Raw genomic sequence first — 14,296 nt, forward strand, 5'->3', positions numbered from 1 at the left:
TGCCCACCTATCCTGCAGTTTCCGAACAGCCATTAGTGCCTGCTCCACCTCTGATGCCCACCTATCCTGCAGTTTCTGCACCGCCATTAGTGCCTGCTCAGCCTCTGATGCCCACCTATCCTGCAGTTTCTGCACAGCCATTAGCGCCTGCTCCACCTCTGATAACCACCTATACTGCAGTTTCTGCACAGCCATTAGCGCCTGCTCCACCTCTGATACCCATCTATCCTGCAGGCCCTGCACAGCTATTAGTGCCTGCTCAACCTCTTATACCCACCTATCCTCCAGTTTCTGCACAGCCATTAGCGCCTGCTACGCCTCGGATACCCACCTATCCACCACTTGCTGCATAGCCATTAATGCCTGCTCCAACTCTTTTAGCATGTGCTCAACCTCTGATATCCATCAATCCTCCAGTTTCTGCACAGCCATTAGTGCCTGCTCCACCTCCGATGCCCACCTATCCTGCAGTTTCTGCACAGCCATTAGCGCTTGCTACGCCTCGGATACCCACCTATCCACCACTTGCTGCATAGCCATTAATGCCTGCTCCACCTCTTTTAGCATGTGCTCAACCTCTGATATCCATCAATCCTCCAGTTTCTGCACAGCCATTAGTGCCTGCTCCACCTCTGATACCCATCTATCGTCCAGTTGCTGCACAGCCATTAGCGTCTGCTCCACCTCTCATACCCATCTATCCTGCAGGTCCTGCACAGCCATTAGCGCCTGCTCCACCTCTGATACTCACCTATCCTCCAGTTTCTGCACAGCCTTTAGCGCCAGCTCAACCTCTGATACCCACCTATCTTCTAGTTTCTGCACAGCCATTAGGGCCTGCTCAAACTCTGATACCCACCTATCCTGCATTTTCTGCACAGCCATTAGCGCCTGCTCCACCACTTATAGCGCCTGCTCCACCTCTGATACCCATCAAACCTCCAGTTTCTGCACAGCCTTTAGCGCCTGCTTAACCACTGATACCCACCTATCCTCCAGTTTCTGCACAGCCATTAGCACCTGCTCCACCTCTGATGTCCACCTATCCTGCAGTTTCTGCACAGCCATTAGCGCCTGCTCAACCTCTGATACCCATCTATCCTCCAGTTTCTGAACAACCATTAGCGCCTGCTCCACCTCTGATACCCATCTATCCTCCATTTTCTGCGCAGGCATTAGCGCCTGCTCCACCTCTGATGACCACCTATTCTCCAGTTTCTGCACAGCCATTAGCACCTGCTCCACCTCTGAGACCAACCTATCCTCCAGTTTCTGCACAGCCATTAGCATCTGCTCAACCTCTGATACCATCTATCCTCCAGTTTATGTGCAGCCTTTAACGCCTGCTCCACCTCTGATATCCACCTATCCTCCAGTTTCTGCACAGCCATTAGCGCCTGCTCCACCTCTGAGACCAACCTATCCTCCAGTTTCTGTGCAGCCATTAGCGTCTGCTCAACCTCTGATACCCATCTATCTTACAGTTTCTGTCCAGCCATTAGTGCCTGCTCCACCTCTGATATCCACCTATCCTCCACTTTCTGCGCAGCCATTAGCGCGTGCTCCACCTCTTATACCCACCTATCCTCCAGTTTCTGCGCAGCCATTAGCGCCTGCTCCACCTCTGATATCCACCTATCCTCCAGTTTCTGCCCAGCCATTAGCGCCTGCTCAACCTCTGATACCCATCTATCCTCCAGTTTCTGCACAACCATTAGTCCTGCTCCACCTCTGATGCCCACCTATCCTGCAGTTTCTGCACAGCCATTAGCGCCTGCTCAACCTCTTATGCCCACCTATCCTGCAGTTTCTGCACAGCCATTAGCGCCTACTCAGCCTCTGATGCCCACCTATCCTGCAGGTTCTGCACAGATATTAGCGCCTGCTCCACCTCTGATGCCCACCTATCCTGCAGTTTCTGCACAGCCATTAGCGGCTGCTCCACCTCTGATACCCATCTATCCTGCATGCCCTGCACAGCCATTAGTGCCTGCTCAACCTCTGATACCCACCTATCCTCCAGTTTCTGCACAGCCATTAGCGCCTGCTCAACCTCTGATGCCCATCTACCCTCCAGTTTCTGCACAGCCATTAGTGCCTGCTCCACCTCTGATGCCCACGTATCCTGCAGTTTCTGCACAGCCATTAGCGCCTGCTCCACCTCTGATAACCACGTATACTGCAGTTTCTGCACAGCCATTAGCGCCTGCTCCACCTCTGATACCCATCTATCCTGCAGGCCCTGCACATCCATTAGTGCCTGCTCAACCTCTGATACAAACCTATCCTGCAGTTTCTGCACAGCCATTAGCGCTTGCTACGCCTCGGATACCCACCTATCCACCACTTGCTGCATAGCCATTAATGCCTGCTCCACCTCTTTTAGCACCTGCTCAACCTCTGATATCCATCAATCCTCCAGTTTCTGCACAGCCATTAGTGCCTGTTCCACCTCTGATACCCACCTATCCTTCAGTTTCTGCACAGCCATTAGCGTCTGCTACGTCTCGGATACCCGCCTATCCTCCACTTGCATTGTAGCCATTAGCCCCTGCTCAGCCTCTGATGCCCACCTATCCTGCAGTTTCTGCACAGCCATTAGCGCCTGCTCCACCTCTGATAACCACTTATACTGCAGTTTCTGCACAGCCATTAGCGCCTCCTCCACCTCTGATACCCATCTATCCTGCAGGCCCTGCACAGCCATTAGTGCCTGCTGAACCTCTGATACCCACCTATCCTCCAGTTTCTGTACAGCCATTAGTGCCTGCTCCACCTCTGATGCCCACCTATCCTGCAGTTTCTGCACAGCCATTAGCGCCTGCTCAACCTCTTATGCCCACCTATCCTGCAGTTTCTGCACAGCCATTAGCGCCTACTCAGCCTCTGATGCCCACCTATCCTGCAGGTTCTACACAGATATTAGCGCCTGCTCCACCTCTCATGCCCACCTATCCTGCAGTTTCCGCACAGCCATTAGTGCCTGCTCCACCTCTGATGCCCACCTATCCTGCAGTTTCTACACAGCCATTAGCGCCTGCTTAACCTCTTATGCCCACCTATCCTGCAGTTTCTGCACAGCCATTAGTGCCTACTCAGCCTCTGATGCCCACCTATCCTGCAGGTTCTGCACAGATATTAGCGCCTGCTCCACCTCTGATGCCCACCTATCCTGCAGTTTGTGCACAGCCATTAGCGGCTGCTCCACCTCTGATACCCATCTATCCTGCATGCCCTGCACAGCCATTAGTGCCTGCTCAACCTCTGATACCCATCTATCCTCCAGTTTCTGCACAGCCATTAGCGCCTGCTCAACCTCTGATGCCCATCTACCCTCCAGTTTCTGCACAGCCATTAGTGCCTGCTCCACCTCTGATGCCCACGTATCCTGAAGTTTCTGCACAGCCATTAGCGCCTGCTCCACCTCTGATACCCATCTATTCTGCAGTTTCTACACAGCCATTAGCGCCTGCTCCACCTCTGATGTCCACCTATCCTGCAGTTTCTGCACAGCCATTAGCACCTGCTCAGCCTCTGATGCCCACCTATCCTGCAGTTTCTGCACAGCCATTAGTGCCTGCTCCACCTCTGATGCCCACGTATCCTGCAGTTTCTGCACAGCCATTAGCGCCTGCTCCACCTCTTATGCCCACCTATCCTGCAGTTTCTGCACAGCCATTAGCGCCTACTCAGCCTCTGATGCCCACCTATCCTGCAGGTTCTGCACAGATATTAGCGCCTGCTCCACCTCTCATGCCCACCTATCCTGCAGTTTCCGCACAGCCATTAGTGCCTGCTCCACCTCTGATGCCCACCTATCCTGCAGTTTCTACACAGCCATTAGCGCCTGCTTAACCTCTTATGCCCACCTATCCTGCAGTTTCTGCACAGCCATTAGTGCCTACTCAGCCTCTGATGCCCACCTATCCTGCAGGTTCTGCACAGATATTAGCGCCTGCTCCACCTCTGATGCCCACCTATCCTGCAGTTTCTGCACAGCCATTAGCGGCTGCTCCACCTCTGATACCCATCTATCCTGCATGCCCTGCACAGCCATTAGTGCCTGCTCAACCTCTGATACCCATCTATCCTCCAGTTTCTGCACAGCCATTAGCGCCTGCTCAACCTCTGATACCCATCTATCCTGCAGGCCCTGCACAGCCATTAGTGCCTGCTGAACCTCTGATACCCACCTATCCTCCAGTTTCTGTACAGCCATTAGTGCCTGCTCCACCTCTGATGCCCACCTATCCTGCAGTTTCTGCACAGCCATTAGCGCCTGCTCAACCTCTTATGCCCACCTATCCTGCAGTTTCTGCACAGCCATTAGCGCCTACTCAGCCTCTGATGCCCACCTATCCTGCAGGTTCTGCACAGATATTAGCGCCTGCTCCACCTCTCATGCCCACCTATCCTGCAGTTTCCGCACAGCCATTAGTGCCTGCTCCACCTCTGATGCCCACCTATCCTGCAGTTTCTACACAGCCATTAGCGCCTGCTTAACCTCTTATGCCCACCTATCCTGCAGTTTCTGCACAGCCATTAGTGCCTACTCAGCCTCTGATGCCCACCTATCCTGCAGGTTCTGCACAGATATTAGCGCCTGCTCCACCTCTGATGCCCACCTATCCTGCAGTTTCTGCACAGCCATTAGCGGCTGCTCCACCTCTGATACCCATCTATCCTGCATGCCCTGCACAGCCATTAGTGTCTGCTCAACCTCTGATACCCATCTATCCTCCAGTTTCTGCACAGCCATTAGCGCCTGCTCAACCTCTGATGCCCATCTACCCTCCAGTTTCTGCACAGCCATTAGTGCCTGCTCCACCTCTGATGCCCACGTATCCTGCAGTTTCTGCACAGCCATTAGCGCCTGCTCCACCTCTGATACCCATCTATTCTGCAGTTTCTACACAGCCATTAGCGCCTGCTCCACCTCTGATGTCCACCTATCCTGCAGTTTCTGCACAGCCATTAGCACCTGCTCAGCCTCTGATGCCCACCTATCCTGCAGTTTCTGCACAGCCATTAGTGCCTGCTCCACCTCTGATGCCCACGTATCCTGCAGTTTCTGCACAGCCATTAGCGCCTGCTCCACCTCTGATACCCATCTATTCTGCAGTTTCCGAACAGCCATTAGTGCCTGCTCCACCTCTGATGCCCACCTATCCTGCAGTTTCTGCACAGCCATTAGCGCCTGCTCAGCCTCTGATGCCCACCTATCCTGCAGTTTCTGCACAGCCATTAGCGCCTGCTCCACCTCTGATGCCCACCTATCCTGCAGTTTCTGCACAGCCATTAGTGCCTGCTCCACCTCTGATGCCCACCTATCCTGCATTTTCCACACAGCCATTAGCGCCTGCTCAACCTCTTATGCCGACCTATCCTGCAGTTTCTGCACAGCCATTAGTGCCTACTCAGCCTCTGATGCCCACCTATCCTGCAGGTTCTGCACAGCGATTAGCGCCTGCTCCACCTCTGATGCCCACCTATCCTGCAGTTTCTGCACAGCCATTAACGCCTGCTCCACCTCTGATACCAATCTATCCTGCATGCCCTGCACAGCCATTAGTGCCTGCTCAACCTCTGATACCCACCTATCCTCCCGTTTCTGCACAGCCATTAGCGCCTGCTCAACCTCTGATGCCCATCTATCCTCCAGTTTCTGCACAGCCATTAGTGCCTGCTCCACCTCTGATGCCCACCTATCCTGAAGTTTCTGCACAGCCATTAGCGCCTGCTCCACCTCTGATACCCATCTATTCTGCAGTTTCTACACAGCCATTAGCACCTGCTCCACCTCTGATGCCCACCTATCCTGCAGTTTCCGAACAGCCATTAGTGCCTGCTCCACCTCTGATGCCCACCTATCCTGCAGTTTCTGCACCGCCATTAGTGCCTGCTCAGCCTCTGATGCCCACCTATCCTGCAGTTTCTGCACAGCCATTAGCGCCTGCTCCACCTCTGATAACCACCTATACTGCAGTTTCTGCACAGCCATTAGCGCCTGCTCCACCTCTGATACCCATCTATCCTGCAGGCCCTGCACAGCTATTAGTGCCTGCTCAACCTCTTATACCCACCTATCCTCCAGTTTCTGCACAGCCATTAGCGCCTGCTACGCCTCGGATACCCACCTATCCACCACTTGCTGCATAGCCATTAATGCCTGCTCCAACTCTTTTAGCATGTGCTCAACCTCTGATATCCATCAATCCTCCAGTTTCTGCACAGCCATTAGTGCCTGCTCCACCTCCGATGCCCACCTATCCTGCAGTTTCTGCACAGCCATTAGCGCTTGCTACGCCTCGGATACCCACCTATCCACCACTTGCTGCATAGCCATTAATGCCTGCTCCACCTCTTTTAGCACCTGCTCAACCTCTGATATCCATCAATCCTCCAGTTTCTGCACAGCCATTAGTGCCTGCTCCACCTCTGATACCCACCTATCCTTCAGTTTCTGCACAGCCATTAGCGTCTGCTCCACCTCTGATAACCACTTATACTGCAGTTTCTGCACAGCCATTAGCGCCTCCTCCACCTCTGATACCCATCTATCCTGCAGGCCCTGCACAGCCATTAGTGCCTGCTGAACCTCTGATACCCACCTATCCTCCAGTTTCTGCACAGCCATTAGTGCCTGCTCCACCTCTGATGCCCACCTATCCTGCAGTTTCTGCACAGCCATTAGCGCCTGCTCAACCTCTTATGCCCACCTATCCTGCAGTTTCTGCACAGCCATTAGCGCCTACTCAGCCTCTGATGCCCACCTATCCTGCAGGTTCTGCACAGATATTAGCGCCTGCTCCACCTCTCATGCCCACCTATCCTGCAGTTTCCGCACAGCCATTAGTGCCTGCTCCACCTCTGATGCCCACCTATCCTGCAGTTTCTACACAGCCATTAGCGCCTGCTCAACCTCTTATGCCCACCTATCCTGCAGTTTCTGCACAGCCATTAGCGCCTACTCAGCCTCTGATGCCCACCTATCCTGCAGGTTCTGCACAGATATTAGCGCCTGCTCCACCTCTGATGCCCACCTATCCTGCAGTTTCTGCACAGCCATTAGCGGCTGCTCCACCTCTGATACCCATCTATCCTGCATGCCCTGCACAGCCATTAGTGCCTGCTCAACCTCTGATACCCACCTATCCTCCAGTTTCTGCACAGCCATTAGCGCCTGCTCAACCTCTGATGCCCATCTACCCTCCAGTTTCTGCACAGCCATTAGTGCCTGCTCCACCTCTGATGCCCACGTATCCTGCGGTTTCTGCACAGCCATTAGCGCCTGCTCCACCTCTGATACCCATCTATTCTGCAGTTTCTACACAGCCATTAGCGCCTGCTCCACCTCTGATGTCCACCTATCCTGCAGTTTCTGCACAGCCATTAGCGCCTGCTCAGCCTCTGATGCCCACCTATCCTGCAGTTTCTGCACAGCCATTAGTGCCTGCTCCACCTCTGATGCCCACGTATCCTGCAGTTTCTGCACAGCCATTAGCGCCTGCTCCACCTCTGATACCCATCTATTCTGCAGTTTCCGAACAGCCATTAGTGCCTGCTCCACCTCTGATGCCCACCTATCCTGCAGTTTCTGCACAGCCATTAGCGCCTGCTCAGCCTCTGATGCCCACCTATCCTGCAGTTTCTGCACAGCCATTAGCGCCTGCTCCACCTCTGATGCCCACCTATCCTGCAGTTTCTGCACAGCCATTAGTGCCTGCTCCACCTCTGATGCCCACCTATCCTGCATTTTCCACACAGCCATTAGCGCCTGCTCAACCTCTTATGCCCACCTATCCTGCAGTTTCTGCACAGCCATTAGTGCCTACTCAGCCTCTGATGCCCACCTATCCTGCAGGTTCTGCACAGCGATTAGCGCCTGCTCCACCTCTGATGCCCACCTATCCTGCAGTTTCTGCACAGCCATTAGCGCCTGCTCCACCTCTGATACCAATCTATCCTGCATGCCCTGCACAGCCATTAGTGCCTGCTCAACCTCTGATACCCACCTATCCTCCCGTTTCTGCACAGCCATTAGCGCCTGCTCAACCTCTGATGCCCATCTATCCTCCAGTTTCTGCACAGCCATTAGTGCCTGCTCCACCTCTGATGCCCACCTATCCTGAAGTTTCTGCACAGCCATTAGCGCCTGCTCCACCTCTGATACCCATCTATTCTGCAGTTTCTACACAGCCATTAGCACCTGCTCCACCTCTGATGCCCACCTATCCTGCAGTTTCCGAACAGCCATTAGTGCCTGCTCCACCTCTGATGCCCACCTATCCTGCAGTTTCTGCACAGCCATTAGTGCCTGCTCAGCCTCTGATGCCCACCTATCCTGCAGTTTCTGCACAGCCATTAGCGCCTGCTCCACCTCTGATAACCACCTATAATGCAGTTTCTGCACAGCCATTAGCGCCTGCTCCACCTCTGATACCCATCTATCCTGCAGGCCCTGCACAGCTATTAGTGCCTGCTCAACCTCTTATACCCACCTATCCTCCAGTTTCTGCACAGCCATTAGCGCCTGCTACGCCTCGGATACCCACCTATCCACCACTTGCTGCATAGCCATTAATGCCTGCTCCAACTCTTTTAGCATGTGCTCAACCTCTGATATCCATCAATCCTCCAGTTTCTGCACAGCCATTAGTGCCTGCTCCACCTCCGATGCCCACCTATCCTGCAGTTTCTGCACAGCCATTAGCGCTTGCTACGCCTCGGATACCCACCTATCCACCACTTGCTGCATAGCCATTAATGCCTGCTCCACCTCTTTTAGCACCTGCTCAACCTCTGATATCCATCAATCCTCCAGTTTCTGCACAGCCATTAGTGCCTGCTCCACCTCTGATACCCACCTATCCTTCAGTTTCTGCACAGCCATTAGCGTCTGCTACGTCTCGGATACCCGCCTACCTCCACTTGCTGTGTAGCCATTAGCGCCTGCTCAGCCTCTGATGCCCACCTATTCTGCAGTTTCTGCACAGCCATTAGCGCCTGCTTCACCTCTGATAACCACCTATACTGCAGTTTCTGCACAGCCATTAGCGCCTTCTCCACCTCTGATACCCATCTATCCTGCAGGCCCTGCACAGCCATTAGTGCCTGCTCAACCTCTGATACCCACCTATCCTCCAGTTTCTGCACAGCCATTAGCGCCTGCTACGCCTCGGATACCCACCTATCCACCAATTGCTGCATAGCCATTAACGCCTGCTCCACCTCTTATAGCACCTGCTCAACCTCTGATATCCATCAATCCTCCAGTTTCTGCACAGCCATTAGTGCCTGCTCCACCTCTGATGCCCACCTATCCTGCAGTTTCTGCACAGCCATTAGCGCCTGCTCAACCTCCAATACCCACCTATCCTTCAGTTTCTGCACAGCCATTAGCATCTGCTACGCCTCGGATACCCGCCTATCCTCCACTTGCTGTGTAGCCATTAGCGCCTGCTCCACCTCTGATACCCATCTATCCTCCAATTTCTGCGCAGGCATTAGCGCCTGCTCCACCTCTGATAACCACCCATTCTCCAGTTTCTGCACAGCCATTAGCGCCTGCTCCACCTCTGAGACCAACCTATCCTCCAGTTTCTGCGCAGCCATTAGCATCTGCTCAACCTCTGATACCATCTATCCTCCAGTTTTTGTGCAGCCATTAGTGCCTGCTCCACCTCTGATATCCACCTTTCCTCCAGTTTCTGCACAACCATTAGGGCCTGCTCCACCTCTGATACCCATCTATCCTCCAGTTTCTGCGCAGCCATTAGCGCCTGCTCCACCTCTGATACCCACCTACCCTCCAGTTTCTGCACAGCCACTAGCGCCTGCTCCATCTCTGAGACCAACCTATCCTTCAGTTTCTGTGCAGCCATTAGCGTCTGCTCAACCTCTGATACCCATCTATCCTACAGTTTCTGTGCAGCCATTAGCACCTGCCCCAACTCTGATAGCGACCTATCCTCCAGTTTCTGCACAGCCATTAGCGCCTGCTCCACCTCTGATACCCACCTATCCTCCAGTTTCTGCACAGCCATTAGTGCCTGCTCCACCTCTGAGACCCACTTATCCTCCAGTTTCTGCGCAGCCATTAGCGTCTGCTCCACCTCTCATACCCATCTATCCTGCAGGTCCTGCACAGCCATTAGCGCCTGCTCCACCTCTGATACTCACCTATCCTCCAGTTTCTGCACAGCCTTTAGCGCCAGCTCAACCTCTGATACCCACCTATCTTCTAGTTTCTGCACAACCATTAGCGCCTGCTCAACCTCTGATACCCACCTATCCTGCATTTTCTGCACAGCCATTAGCACCTGCTCCAACTCTGATAGCGACCTATCCTCCAGTTTCTGCACAGCCATTAGCGCCTGCTCCACCTCTGATACCCACCTATCCTCCAGTTTCTGCACAGCCATTAGTGCCTGCTCCACCTCTGAGACCCACTTATCCTCCAGTTTCTGCGCAGCCATTAGCGTCTGCTCCACCTCTCATACCCATCTATCCTGCAGGTCCTGCACAGCCATTAGCGCCTGCTCCACCTCTGATACTCACCTATCCTCCAGTTTCTGCACAGCCTTTAGCGCCTGCTCCACCTCTGATACCCACCTATCTTCTAGTTTCTGCACAGCCATTAGCGCCAGCTCCACCTCTGATACCCACCTATCCTCCAGTTTCTGCACAGCCACTAGCGCCTGCTCCATCTCTGAGACCAACCTATCCTTCAGTTTCTGTGCAGCCATTAGCGTCTGCTCAACCTCTGATACCCATCTATCCTACAGTTTCTGTGCAGCCATTAGCGCCTGCTCCAACTCTGATAGCGACCTATCCTCCAGTTTCTGCGCAGCCATTAGCGCCTGCTCCACCTCTGATACCCACCTATCCTCCAGTTTCTGCACAGCCATTAGTGCCTGCTCCACCTCTGAGACCCACCTATCCTCCAGTTTCTGCGCAGCCATTAGCATCTGCTCAACCTCTGATACCCATCTATCCTCTAGTTTCTGCACAGCTGTTTGCGCCAGCTCCACCTCTGATACCCACCTACCCTGCAGTTTCTGCACAGCCGTTTGCGCCTGCTCCACCTCTGATACCCATCTATCGTCCAGTTGCTGCACAGCCATTAGCGTCTGCTCCACCTCTCATACCCATCTATCCTGCAGGTCCTGCACAGCCATTAGCGCCTGCTCCACCTCTGATACTCACCTATCCTCCAGTTTCTGCACAGCCTTTAGCGCCAGCTCAACCTCTGATACCCACCTATCTTCTAGTTCCTGCACAGCCATTAGCGCCTGCTCAAACTCTGATACCCACCTATCCTGCATTTTCTGCACAGCCATTAGCGCCTGCTCCACCACTTATAGCGCCTGCTCCACCTCTGATACCCATCAAACCTCCAGTTTCTGCACAGCCTTTAGCGCCTGCTTAACCTCTGATACCCACCTATCCTCCAGTTTCTGCACAGCCATTAGCACCTGCTCCACCTCTGATGTCCACCTATCCTGCAGTTTTTGCACAGCCATTAGCGCCTGCTCAACCTCTGATACCCATCTATCCTCCAGTTTCTGCACAACCATTAGCGCCTGCTCCACCTCTGTTACCCATCTATCCTCCATTTTCTACGCAGGCATTAGCGCCTGCTCCACCTCTGATGACCACCTATTCTCCAGTTTCTGCACAGCCATTAGCACCTGCTCCACCTCTGAGACCAACCTATCCTCCAGTTTCTGCACAGCCATTAGCATCTGCTCAACCTCTGATACCATCTATCCTCCAGTTTATGTGCAGCCATTAACGCCTGCTCCACCTCTGAGACCAACCTATCCTCCAGTTTCTGTGCAGCCATTAGCGTCTGCTTTTACCTCTGATGCCCATCTATCCTACAGTTTCTGTCCAGCCATTAGCGCCTGCTCCACCTCTGATATCCACCTATCCTCCAGTTTCTGCGCAGCCATTAGCGCCTGCTCCACCTCTTATACCCACCTATCCTGCAGTTTCTGCGCAGCCATTAGCGCCTGCTCCACCTCTGATACCCACCTATCCTCCAGTTTCTGCACAGCCATTAGCGCCTGCTCCACCTCTGAGACCAACCTATCCTCCAGTTTCTGTGCAGCCATTAGCGTCTGCTCAACCTCTAATACCCATCTATCCTACAGTTTCTGTGCAGCCATTAGCGCCTGCTCCACCTCTGATATCCACCTATCCTCCAGTTTCTGCCCAGCCATTAGCGCCTGCTCAACCTCTGATACCCATCTATCCTCCAGTTTCTGCACAACCATTGGTCCTGCTCCACCTCTCATGCCCACCTATCCTGCAGTTTCCGCACAGCCATTAGTGCCTGCTCCACCTCTGATGCCCACCTATCCTGCAGTTTCTGCACAGCCATTAGCGCCTGCTCAACCTCTTATGCCCACCTATCCTGCAGTTTCTGCACAGCCATTAGCGCCTACTCTGCCTCTGATGCCCACCTATCCTGCAGGTTCTGCACAGATATTAGCGCCTGCTCCACCTCTGATGCCCACCTATCCTGCAGTTTCTGCACAGCCATTAGCGGCTGCTCCACCTCTGATACCCATCCATCCTGCATGCCCTGCACAGCCATTAGTGCCTGCTCAACCTCTGATACCCACCTATTCTCCAGTTTCTGCACAGCCATTAGCGCCTGCTCAACATCTGATGCCCATCTACCCTCCAGTTTCTGCACAGCCATTAGTGCCTGCTCCACCTCTGATGCCCACGTATCCTGCAGTTTCTGCACAGCCATTAGCGCCTGCTCCACCTCTGATACCCATCTATTCTGCAGTTTCTACACAGCCATTAGCGCCTGCTCCACCTCTGATGCCCACCTATCCTGCAGTTTCTGCACAGCCATTAGCGCCTGCTCCACCTCTGATGCCCACCTATCCTGCCGTTTCTGCACAGCCATTAGCGCCTGCTCCACCTCTGATACCCACCTATCCTCCAGTATCTGCACAGCCATTAGCGCCTGCTACGCCTCGGATACCCACCTATCCACCACTTGCTGCATAGCCATTAACGCCTGCTCCACCTCTTTTAGCACCTGCTCCACCTCTGAAACCCACCTATCTTCCAGTTTCTGCACAGCCATTAGCGTCTGCTCAACCTCTGATGCCCATCTATCCTCCAGTTTCTGCACAGCCATTAGTGCCTGCTACACCTCGGATACCCACCTATCCTCCACTTGCTGCACAGCCATCAGCACCTGCTCCACCTCTGAAACCCACCTATCTTCCAGTTTCTGCACAGCCATTAGCGTCTGCTCAACCTCTGATTCCCATCTATCCTCCAGTTTCTGCACAGCCATTAGTGCCTGCTCCACCTCGGATACCCACCTATCCGCCACTTGCCGCACAGCCATTAGCGCCTGCTCAGCCTCTGATGCCCACCTATCCTGCAGTTTCTGCTCAGTCATTAGCGCCTACTCCACCTCTGATACCCACCTATCCTCCAGTTTCTGCAGAGCCATTAGCGCCTGCTCCACCTCTGAGACCCACCTATCCTCCAGTTTCTGCGCAGCCATTAGCGTCTGCTCAACCTCTGATACCCACCTATCCTCCAGTTTCTGCACAACCATTAGTGCCTGCTCCACCTCTCATGCCCACCTATCCTGCAGTTTCCGCACAGCCATTAGTGCCTGCTCCACCTCTGATGCCCACCTATCCTGCATTTTCCACACAGCCATTAGCGCCTGCTCCACCTCTGATACCCATCTATCCTGCATGCCCTGCACAGCCATTAGTGCCTGCTCAACCTCTGATACCCACCTATCCTCCCGTTTCTGCACAGCAATTAGCGCCTGCTCAACCTCTGATGCCCATCTATCCTCCAGTTTCTGCACAGCCATTAGGGCCTGCTCCACCTCTGATACCCATCTATTCTGCAGTTTCTACACAGCCATTAGCACCTGCTCCACCTCTGATGCCCACCTATCCTGCAGTTTCCGAACAGCCATTAGTGCCTGCTCCACCTCTGATGCCCACCTATCCTGCAGTTTCTGCACCGCCATTAGTGCCTGCTCAGCCTCTGATGCCCACCTATCCTGCAGTTTCTGCACAGCCATTAGCGCCTGCTCCACCTCTGACAACCACCTATACTGCAGTTTCTGCACAGCCATTAGCGCCTGCTCCACCTCTGATACCCATCTATCCTGCAGGCCCTGCACAGCTATTAGTGCCTGCTCAACCTCTGATACCCACCTATCCTCCAGTTTCTGCACAGCCATTAGCGCCTGCTACGCCTCGGATACCCACCTATCCACCACTTGCTGCATAGC

The sequence above is a fragment of the Ambystoma mexicanum genome, chromosome 2p, assembly GCF_040938575.1.
Source record: "Ambystoma mexicanum isolate Mex_15411 chromosome 2p, UKY_AmexF1_1, whole genome shotgun sequence".
NCBI lineage: Eukaryota > Metazoa > Chordata > Amphibia > Caudata > Ambystomatidae > Ambystoma > Ambystoma mexicanum.